The sequence below is a fragment of the Octodon degus genome, unplaced genomic scaffold (assembly GCF_000260255.1).
Source record: "Octodon degus isolate 3935 unplaced genomic scaffold, OctDeg1.0 scaffold00105, whole genome shotgun sequence".
NCBI lineage: Eukaryota > Metazoa > Chordata > Mammalia > Rodentia > Octodontidae > Octodon > Octodon degus.
Window position 1 is genome coordinate 3,115,221 of NW_004524681.1, and position 8,638 is coordinate 3,123,858.

Genomic DNA, 8,638 nt, shown 5'->3' on the forward strand with positions numbered 1-8,638 from the left:
AAAAAAAAAAAAAAAGACTACTGGTTAACAAAGACACCTTAGGTCTTTCCAACTGAAACACTCAACTTTCAAAATAGTGCCATGGGCCAGGGAGATAGCTCTATAGAATAAGCACTTGCCTGGCAAGTACAAAGGCGTGAGTTCAATCCCTGGTTCCACAAAAAAGAAAAAAAAGAAAGAAAAGAAAAGAAAAGAAGTGCCGCGACACACGCAGGGGCCAGGGTGCGCCGAGTCTGTGATTGAAACTGGATGTGGTGGTGCGCGCCTGCAATCCCAGCTCCTGGGAGGCAGATCACCAGGAGTCCGATCTATGTAGTGAGACCCTGTAGACCCTATACTCAAATACAAAAAAAGTGCCATGAGAGTAACTTTGGAAGGATCGTAGAACCAGAGGACCTGGACCGCTAAGAACACAGGCAGTGTGTGCTCGGTGCTTGCTATCTAGATGGTGGTACCTTCTGGGTTTTACTATCTACATGGTGGTACCATGCTCATTTGCATTTATGTATTTATTTATTTTTCTGTGGTACCAGGAATTAAACTCAGGAGCCTGCGCTTGCCAGGCAGGCAGCCATTCTACTGAGCTATCTCCCCAGCCCAAACACTTTCTTAAAAATGTATTTAGTACAGGGTCTCACTGCACAGATCAGACTCGCAGTGATCCTCCTGCTTTCAGCCTTCCAAGCGCTGGGATTACGGGCACGTGCCAGCATGCCCAGGGACTAGCACGGCTTCAGGTGCTGGGGATCGAGCCTGGCCTCTGCGCTCTGCCTAAGCAGGCACTTTAGTCTGCTGGCCAGCCCTAAAAATGTGTAATTTAAAGAACAAATTCATTGGACCGCTTATTTTTACTGGTCTACTGAAGGAATAGTTAATGCTTAAACTAAAAAAAAAAATTTGGACCAGTTTTGCACACTTACGTTTGGTAATCTGAACATCTAATTTGAAGACAACAATACGTAATATAATGACCATTGTTGAATTAAAAAAAATTAATCTTTTGTTGTATTTCAATGCTGCGTGAGAAAAACCAGAAATACTGCTTCTGACTTTTGAACTATGCACACCACACCCAGGTCACAGCAAAATGTGCTTTGGTGAAAAGAACAAAACAAGAATTAGAGAACAGTCTATTAAAAGAATTTCAGGGGCTGAGGATAAGGATGGAGCTCAGCGGCAGGGCATCAGCACAGCATATTCAAGGCCCTGGGCTCTACTCCCAACAGGACCCGTCCCCCTAAAAGGCCTAAATACTAATTATAAAACAAACTTAAATCAAAAGAAAAAATCATTTAAAGATAAAATTATATTTCTACTTATTTTTGAGAAAGGGTTTTGCTAAATTGCCTAGGCTGGCCTAGAATCTGCCTGTCTCACCTTTCTTTCTTTTCTTTTTTTTTTTGGTGGTACCAGGGATCAAACTCAGGACCCTGCACTTGCAAGGCAGACAGCCATTCTACTGAGCTACCTCCCCAGCCCCAAGCCTCCGCTTTCTGCGTAGCTGGGATAGTGATGTGTGCCACAACACCTGGGAAGGCCTGGGACTATAGTTATATACTCTCTCCAATGCCACAGCTTCTAACCAAAGATCCTATTAACAAACTGAAACTGGGGTTAAGGCCAGTTTTGTTTTGTTTTTTTTAAACTCAAGACCTTTTCTCTATGGAAACATCAGGAGAAACAAGGCTTCAGAGAGCTGCCTCTGGAGCCGGCCCCCGACAGGAGGCTGCAGCACCTCTCTTCCATTCCTCTTTCCCGGGGTCCTGCCTTCGCTGGTGCAGTCACCTTGGCCCTGTTCTGACTACTGCCTCTCCCTGCAGGCTACTCTAGTTCGGGCTGCCAGGTCCTTCTACTTACACTAAGAACGCTTGCAGTTGCTGCTTCGATCAGGCAGCCTCTTGAGGGCCTCACAGGCACCCCAAATTCAAGTCACCTGGCTGCCCCCTACTTCCCTGAGTGGGGTGCACACGCGCGTGCACGCACACACACACCCCTCAACAACCGAGAGGGTACTTCTCCCTGCAGCCGCTGCATGGCGTACAGACCACTCAGGCTTTTAACTCCTGAGCCCTCCTGGCCACTACGTCTCCTTCTCGAAGGTCCACACACTTAGGCTCACCATTCAGCTTGCCTCTGCCGCTGACCCCATGACTGACGTCCCGCTGGTACTAAGGTCCGCTCCAGGGTGGACGGTGCCTCACCTCTACATGCTAAGGGCGCTGTGCACAGGGGCACAGTGCGCTGTGACGTTCAGGAAACTGTGGGCATTCACAGAGGGCTAGGACTCACCAAGCTTCGTTATGATTAACTTTTAGGTGAATACGGAGTAGTCAGGATATACACGTGATGAGGCACGAACCTACAATGTGCAGAAGCACCTTGACATCTCATGGGGGAGGCAAGGAATTTAGTACCATTCCTAGAGGTTTGGCAAGCCTTGGAATTAATGTGCAATGTTCATCAGAAGAGATTAAAACAGAGCCATTACCTCAGAGAGAAGAGCCAAACTCCCTATTAGGAATAGGGTAAAAGTCAATTTTCTAAGAAAAAGGCTTCATTTCTAGCATTACATGCCATGTTGGCCTCTCCCCTAGGGGCACTGAGCTGGCCACCTGAGACAAGGCATGGTGGTGCACGCCTGTAACCCCAGCACTGGGGAGGCTGAAAACAGGAGGATCACTATGGGTCCCAGCAGCGTAGTAAGACCCTGTACTAAATACATTTAAAAAAAAAAGAAAAAGGCATTGTCCAACAGGTGACCCCAGCTACAGAGCCCTGAGTACTTCAGGAGAAACCAGGACATCTAGAACACGTACCCGAGACCATAAACAAAAGCGGAGGTAGGGGCCAGCCAAATAGCTCAGTAGACTGAAGTGCCTGCAAGCAGGGGCAGGGGCCCAGGGTTCAATCCCAGGCCTGCCGTGCCAGCCCCGCCCCCAGGGTGCGCTGAGCCGGCAACTGAAACTGGGCATGGCGGCGCGCGCCAGTAATCCCGGCTCTTGGGAGGCTGTAAGCAGGTAGATCACTATGAGTCTGATCTAGTAGCTAGACCCTGAACACCCTGTAGACTCTTCCCTAAAAAAAATTGAGGAAAAAAAAAAAAAAAGCGGAGGTACTTGTAAGTGACCTCACAGAGCCAGGAACATTGCCATACGACCCAGCACAAGTGTTACACTTTCTGTCTAGATGTCTCCCCAAAGCCTCATGCAGTCATGGAGTGATTTCTAGAGTGTGTGACCGACTCATGGTCCAATGCTGGGATTATGGGTGTAAGTGCTACATCTGCCCGGGACAGGTAACCTGCACACTGGTAAGAGGGAAACAGGCATGCGCTTGCTGCTTCTCCCTATTCGCTCTTGTTGCTTTTACTGTTTTCCACTACAAGCTGCTGCCTTCTGCCATGTGCCACTCTACCCTGGAGCCAGCCAAGTATGGACTGAAACCTCCACAAACTGACCTTTCCTTCCTTAATTCTGGGCTTCAGGTATTTTGTCTCAGCAACAGTGGAAAAGTAACCACACAATAAGGGATCAGGAAACCAAAACTGGAAAGGAGTGCAGGATTGCTCTCCTACCACACTGCAGACAGTGCAGGAGTTCCTGCTGGGAAAAGCAAGTTGGGGTCATTAAATGACATTCGTAAGATGGCTAATTTTATGTAAGCCATGCTTTGGTGATTTTTTTTTTGGAGCAATTTGGTGGCTTGAGCTAGAATATTTGGAGATGAGAAAAGCACATCAGAACCTCCCGAAGACTGATTTACGTAACTAGCTATGTGAGTCTAGTTAAGTGCTCGGGAGGTCGGTCACTGCCTCCGAAGCAAGGCTCTCTTGTGTTTCACACTGTGCGCATCAGCCTGTAAAAGGCGACGGCTGAAGACAAACAATAACCCCATAATCTACTTCCGGTCTTGACCCTGCCACTTTAATTAGAATTTCTGTATCTAACATGCTACCTTTTAATGTACTTACTCAAAGGCATTTTACTATGATATTTGTATATCAAATACAATATTCAACATGTTATATTTTAGAAATGATCTGTAATTTCAGATGCTTTCAAAAGCATGACACAGTAGCTAATTAGACCTATGAATGCCTTACTAAGTTTTTTTATATTTTAGGGAAGGGTCTACAGGGTGTTCAGGGTCTCACTACTAGATTGGACTCCTAGTGATCTGCCTGTTTACAGCCTCCCAAGACCTGGGGTTACAGGTGCACACCACCACGCTCAGTCTCAATCTCAGTTTCAGCATGCCCTGGGGTCGGGGCTGGCACGGCAGGCCCGGGGATTGAACCCCTGGCCCCTGCGCCTGCTTGCAGGCGCTTTAATCCGCTGAGCAATCGGCTGGCCCTTCCTAAGTTAGACTAAGATATAATTCAGAATAGTTGCTGAACAGCTATTTAAAAACACAAAACTGTAAAATTTCTATTGCATGTGTGATTGGGATTGGTGCTCTCTGTCAATTCATTAGGATTAAAGTGGAGAAGGAAGGTATCAGTACAAATTTGCAAATTACATAACCATAGGACTCAAGATAAAAACAAAATCACAGGTCAAAAATAAAATAAATCTTGAGCTTAGTTGGCCCTTTCCAAGACGGTTACTGCACAGCTGCCCTCTGAGACACATGAGCCAGCTAACTCACCAGCCCCTGCAGTCTGCTGCGTCCACCGCTCTGTTCCACTGGTGGGCCTTTCTGTGGAGGCCTCTGCAGTTGCTAGTAGCCACTGTGTGTCTGCGGCACAACAAGGATCTGTAAGGAACATTGTAAAAAGATCATTGTTGCACATATGTTATTCAGAATATCTCTAATATCAATTAAACTTAAATGAAATGTACTTTGAAAAATTTAAGGATTAGAAAAAAATAATCCATACGCACATATAAGTAAAAACAGAACCCTGTAAAACGGCAGAGATAATGAGAGCCACAAATCTGGTAGGGACAGGTTCTAGAAAAGTTGAGGGGAATAGAAGTGGAAAGAAAAACTGATATTCAAGACTGGTGATAACTAAAGAAAGCAGAACTGAGGAAAGGAGGAAGTCTTTGAAATCACTGCTATTGGCCAAGAAACCCAGTTCACTGTCCCCTGGGAAGAAGGGTTGTCTGGCACAAGTTCTTTAGAAAGAGGCCAAAGGACATTCTTCCTTTAAAAGCAACTGAGGAAAATCAAGAGCACCACACAGGAGCAAAGGGCAACCTAATTTAATCCAGAGAAGGAGGAAGGTTGCTGAGAGCTCAGCATAAGGACCTAAAATGGAAATTCAGAATAATTCTAAGATGAACACTTATAACAACTGCAAATTATGACAGACTTAGAACTGGCTACATTTTAATTACATCATAAGAAAAGCTTTCTTTTATTTGCCTGAATTTCTCATATTAACAAGGAGACCGATATAATAAAGAGAAAAGGAAATAATTTTATTTGCATAATTGCTATATGTTGGGTACTGTCTCTCGCATTAACTACACATGTTATTTAATACTAATTGTTATGGCTTGCATCTAGGTGTCCCCCCGAAGCCTCATGTAGTCAATGGGGTGGCCTCTAGAGTTTGTGGTTAATTCATGATCCAACGTGGGGAGTATGGCTGTGAGTGCTATGCTCACCCTGGGGTGGGTAATCTGCATTACAATGCAAAGCGGGGGGGGGGGAAGGCTTGCTAGAAGCACAGCTGCCCCCCCCCCTCTTTGCTGTCTTCCACCGCCATGAACTGCTGCCCTCTGCCATGTGCCGCTCTGCCTTAGAGCCAGCAGAGTATGGACTGAAACCTCCACTAACTGTGAGCTGCATAAATCTTTCCTTCCTTACTTTTGGGTGTCAGGTATTTTGTCCCAGTAACAAAAGAAGAGTAACTGATGTGTCCCAAATTTTCTGATCAAGGAGATTATGGAGCCACAGAGGAATGTGATTGATGATGTAGAGTGTGCCTAAGGAGAGTCACATGGAGAGAGAACATTCTCTCAGGCTTTCACAGAGAAAAAACTGGTCAAGCAACGGCCGTGACTCATCCACAGGGCTGACACTGACAAAGGATCTGCAAACTGTGGTACAGGGTTTCAGGGTAAATCCTGAGGGGATTTGACTGACCTTGTCGAAACAAAAGTTATATTTCTTGTTATATAGGTCTTGCTTTATCTTGGTCTTAACCATCCAGCACAGAAGTATAAACACGAAGTATAAAAAAGTAAAGCCATATTAATATGCTGAGCTGTGGGGGGCTCGACTCGACGACTTCTGGCATTGCCAGTGCAGTGAATGGCCCACTGCTGTTGTGGACTGCTGGACTATGTTGGACTGTTTTGCTGGATTCACGAACCTACAATGTTTGAATGGCAATGGAGTGCCCATCTGTGATAGGGCTGGACGGGGAGGGGGAGAAGAATGGGGGACCATTTTTGTATCTCTGTATACAGAATGGGATGGATGTGCGGTTGCTTTATTTTGGTTCGGTGAGAAGAAAGATTTGTACTAGTGGTGTTTGGACAGGATATCACGTCTGCGTCTTGTACTATGGATGACTGCTACAGAGACAACGATGTGCAGTGTGTTGATTACTGAAGCTGTCCCACTACTCGGTTTTGAGGCTGTCTGATTGCTATTTGTTTCTCAATAAAATTAGTAAAAAAGAAAAAAAAAAAAAAAAGAGAAGAGTAACAGAGTAATTCTGCGAAATACTACTGTCCTCATGTTATGGATACAGAAACAGAGGCTCAGGGAGGATAAATAGGCTGCTAAGAATATTCAGTGGGTAAGATCAGAATGTGAACTTAAAATACCTATTTTTAAAACAGTATCATACTGCTCCTATAATCTATTTCATTTCTTCCATGTTTTAAATTTTATGTTACTGCATACTACTCATGAACAGAAGCAAATTAAGTGAAAGAAACCAATAGCAAAAGCCACAACTGGAAGCAAAAGCGAAAGAAAAACAAAACTACAACATGAAAGTGGCCTAGTTCTTTGGGAGGTTGGGGCAGGAACACTGCAAGTTCAGGACGTGCCTGGGCAACTTGGCAAGTTCTTGTCTCTTAAAAACTTTAAGAGGAGCTAGAGAGGGCCGGGGAAATGGCTCAGTGGAATAAGCGCTTCCCTGGCAAGTACAAGGGCCTGAGTTCAATCTCTGGTTACACACACACAAAAAAAAAATAAGCAGGTGCTAAAGAAAGTCATGACCACTAAACACCATCACCAAAGATATTTAAAGAATTGCAAAATACTAATCATAAAAAACTGGAAGTTAAGAGGAGCTAGAGATACGACTCTGGTACAGTGCTTGCCCAGCACGCAAGAAGCCCTACGTTCAACCCTCAGTAGGGTAATAGGTCCAACCCTCAGTACCGTAACGGGGAAAAAGTGTGAAACAATGTTATAGTCACTGAGAGCCTATAAAATGCAACCGCCTCAGAAGGCACTATCACAGCAAAGTACAATAAGTGATACAAAATTTAAAAAAATATTAAATTCTCTCTGCACTATCATCTTAACTGAGTATGGAGGACTCCTCTCAAGATGACCAAATTGGGCCGGCCAAATAGCCCAGTGGATTAAAGCACCTGTAAGCAGGCACAGGGGCCAGGGTTCAATCCCTAGGCCTGCTGTGCCGGCCCCACCCCCAGGGCATGCTGAGAGGGCAACTGGGACTGGGTGTGGTGACAAGTGCCTGTAAGCCCAGCACTTGGGAGGCTGTAAACAGGCAGATCACTACAGTCCAATCTAGTAGTGAGATCCTGAACACCCTGTAGACCCTTCCCTGAAATTAATTAAAAAAAAAAAAAGATTATCAAGAGAAGCTTTAGTATAAGATATCTTATAAAAAAGTAACATCTAAAACAGCTTCAAGACAGGCTGCGCATCTGTCTAGTCAGAGCAATCTAGCCTCAGCTGCGGGGGGCTGGGCAGTCCACCGGGGCCCAGGAGCTGCAGGTCAGCCTGGGTAAGTTACGCCCCAAGAACCTGATTCAAAAAAACAAAACTATGGTTTGCTATCTTTATGAACTTGAGCAGATGCTGAACCCTGGGACTCTGCTCTGAGCTCTACCCTGTATAGCTGAAAAAACCTATCAATATTAAGTTCATTAAATGAATTAATATGTAAATCACTTAGGACAGTGTCTAGCATAGACCTCAAAGTTCATTTTTAAGGTCCCTTTTCCTTAGTTCACACCAGACAAATTTCTTTACCCCACAAAATATAAGCAATTAATTGTAGAATCTGGGTAAGAGGAGAATATGAAAGGGATGGACAGACACAAAGAAAGTTACAGAAGGGGGTGTTAGCCGCCACCTATCTACCAATACCACATCTACCAATACCACATCACAACCACTTCTGCTAATATCTTCGTCTTAAGGATCACGAGCACTTTTGAAGGTGGGAAAATATTTTTGCATTACCAAGCTGCAGAACTGCCCACATCGTGGTAAGTACCAAATACACGATAAGACCGTGAGGGAGGGTCGGTGATCTGGATAGAGCACTACGATAACCTCACTGAGTTTAGGCTGAGGCAGTGCTGATGTCTTAGCACTCATGTGATTATCACGTGGGCTGGGGAGATCGCTCCAGAACCACACGCGGTGCCAGCCACCAAAAGCAGGCGTGGAGGTGCACGCTTGTAATCCCAGC

General features: G+C 45.2%; 1 protein-coding gene across 3 annotated transcripts in view; it reads right to left on the minus strand.

Moving 5' to 3' along the window:
• Tmod3 (tropomodulin 3) overlaps positions 1-8,638 on the minus strand; it is a 56,604-nt gene that overhangs the window by 36,954 nt on the left and 11,012 nt on the right. The window contains exon 2 of one of the 3 annotated variants that reach the window (XM_023724024.1): positions 4,643-4,755. The exons of 1 other annotated variant lie outside the window; for it this stretch is intronic. The gene's annotated coding sequence lies outside the window, so the exon portion shown is untranslated. The remainder of the gene's footprint in view (positions 1-4,642; positions 4,756-8,638) is intronic. One more of the 3 variants, XM_023724023.1, reaches the window with a different exon arrangement.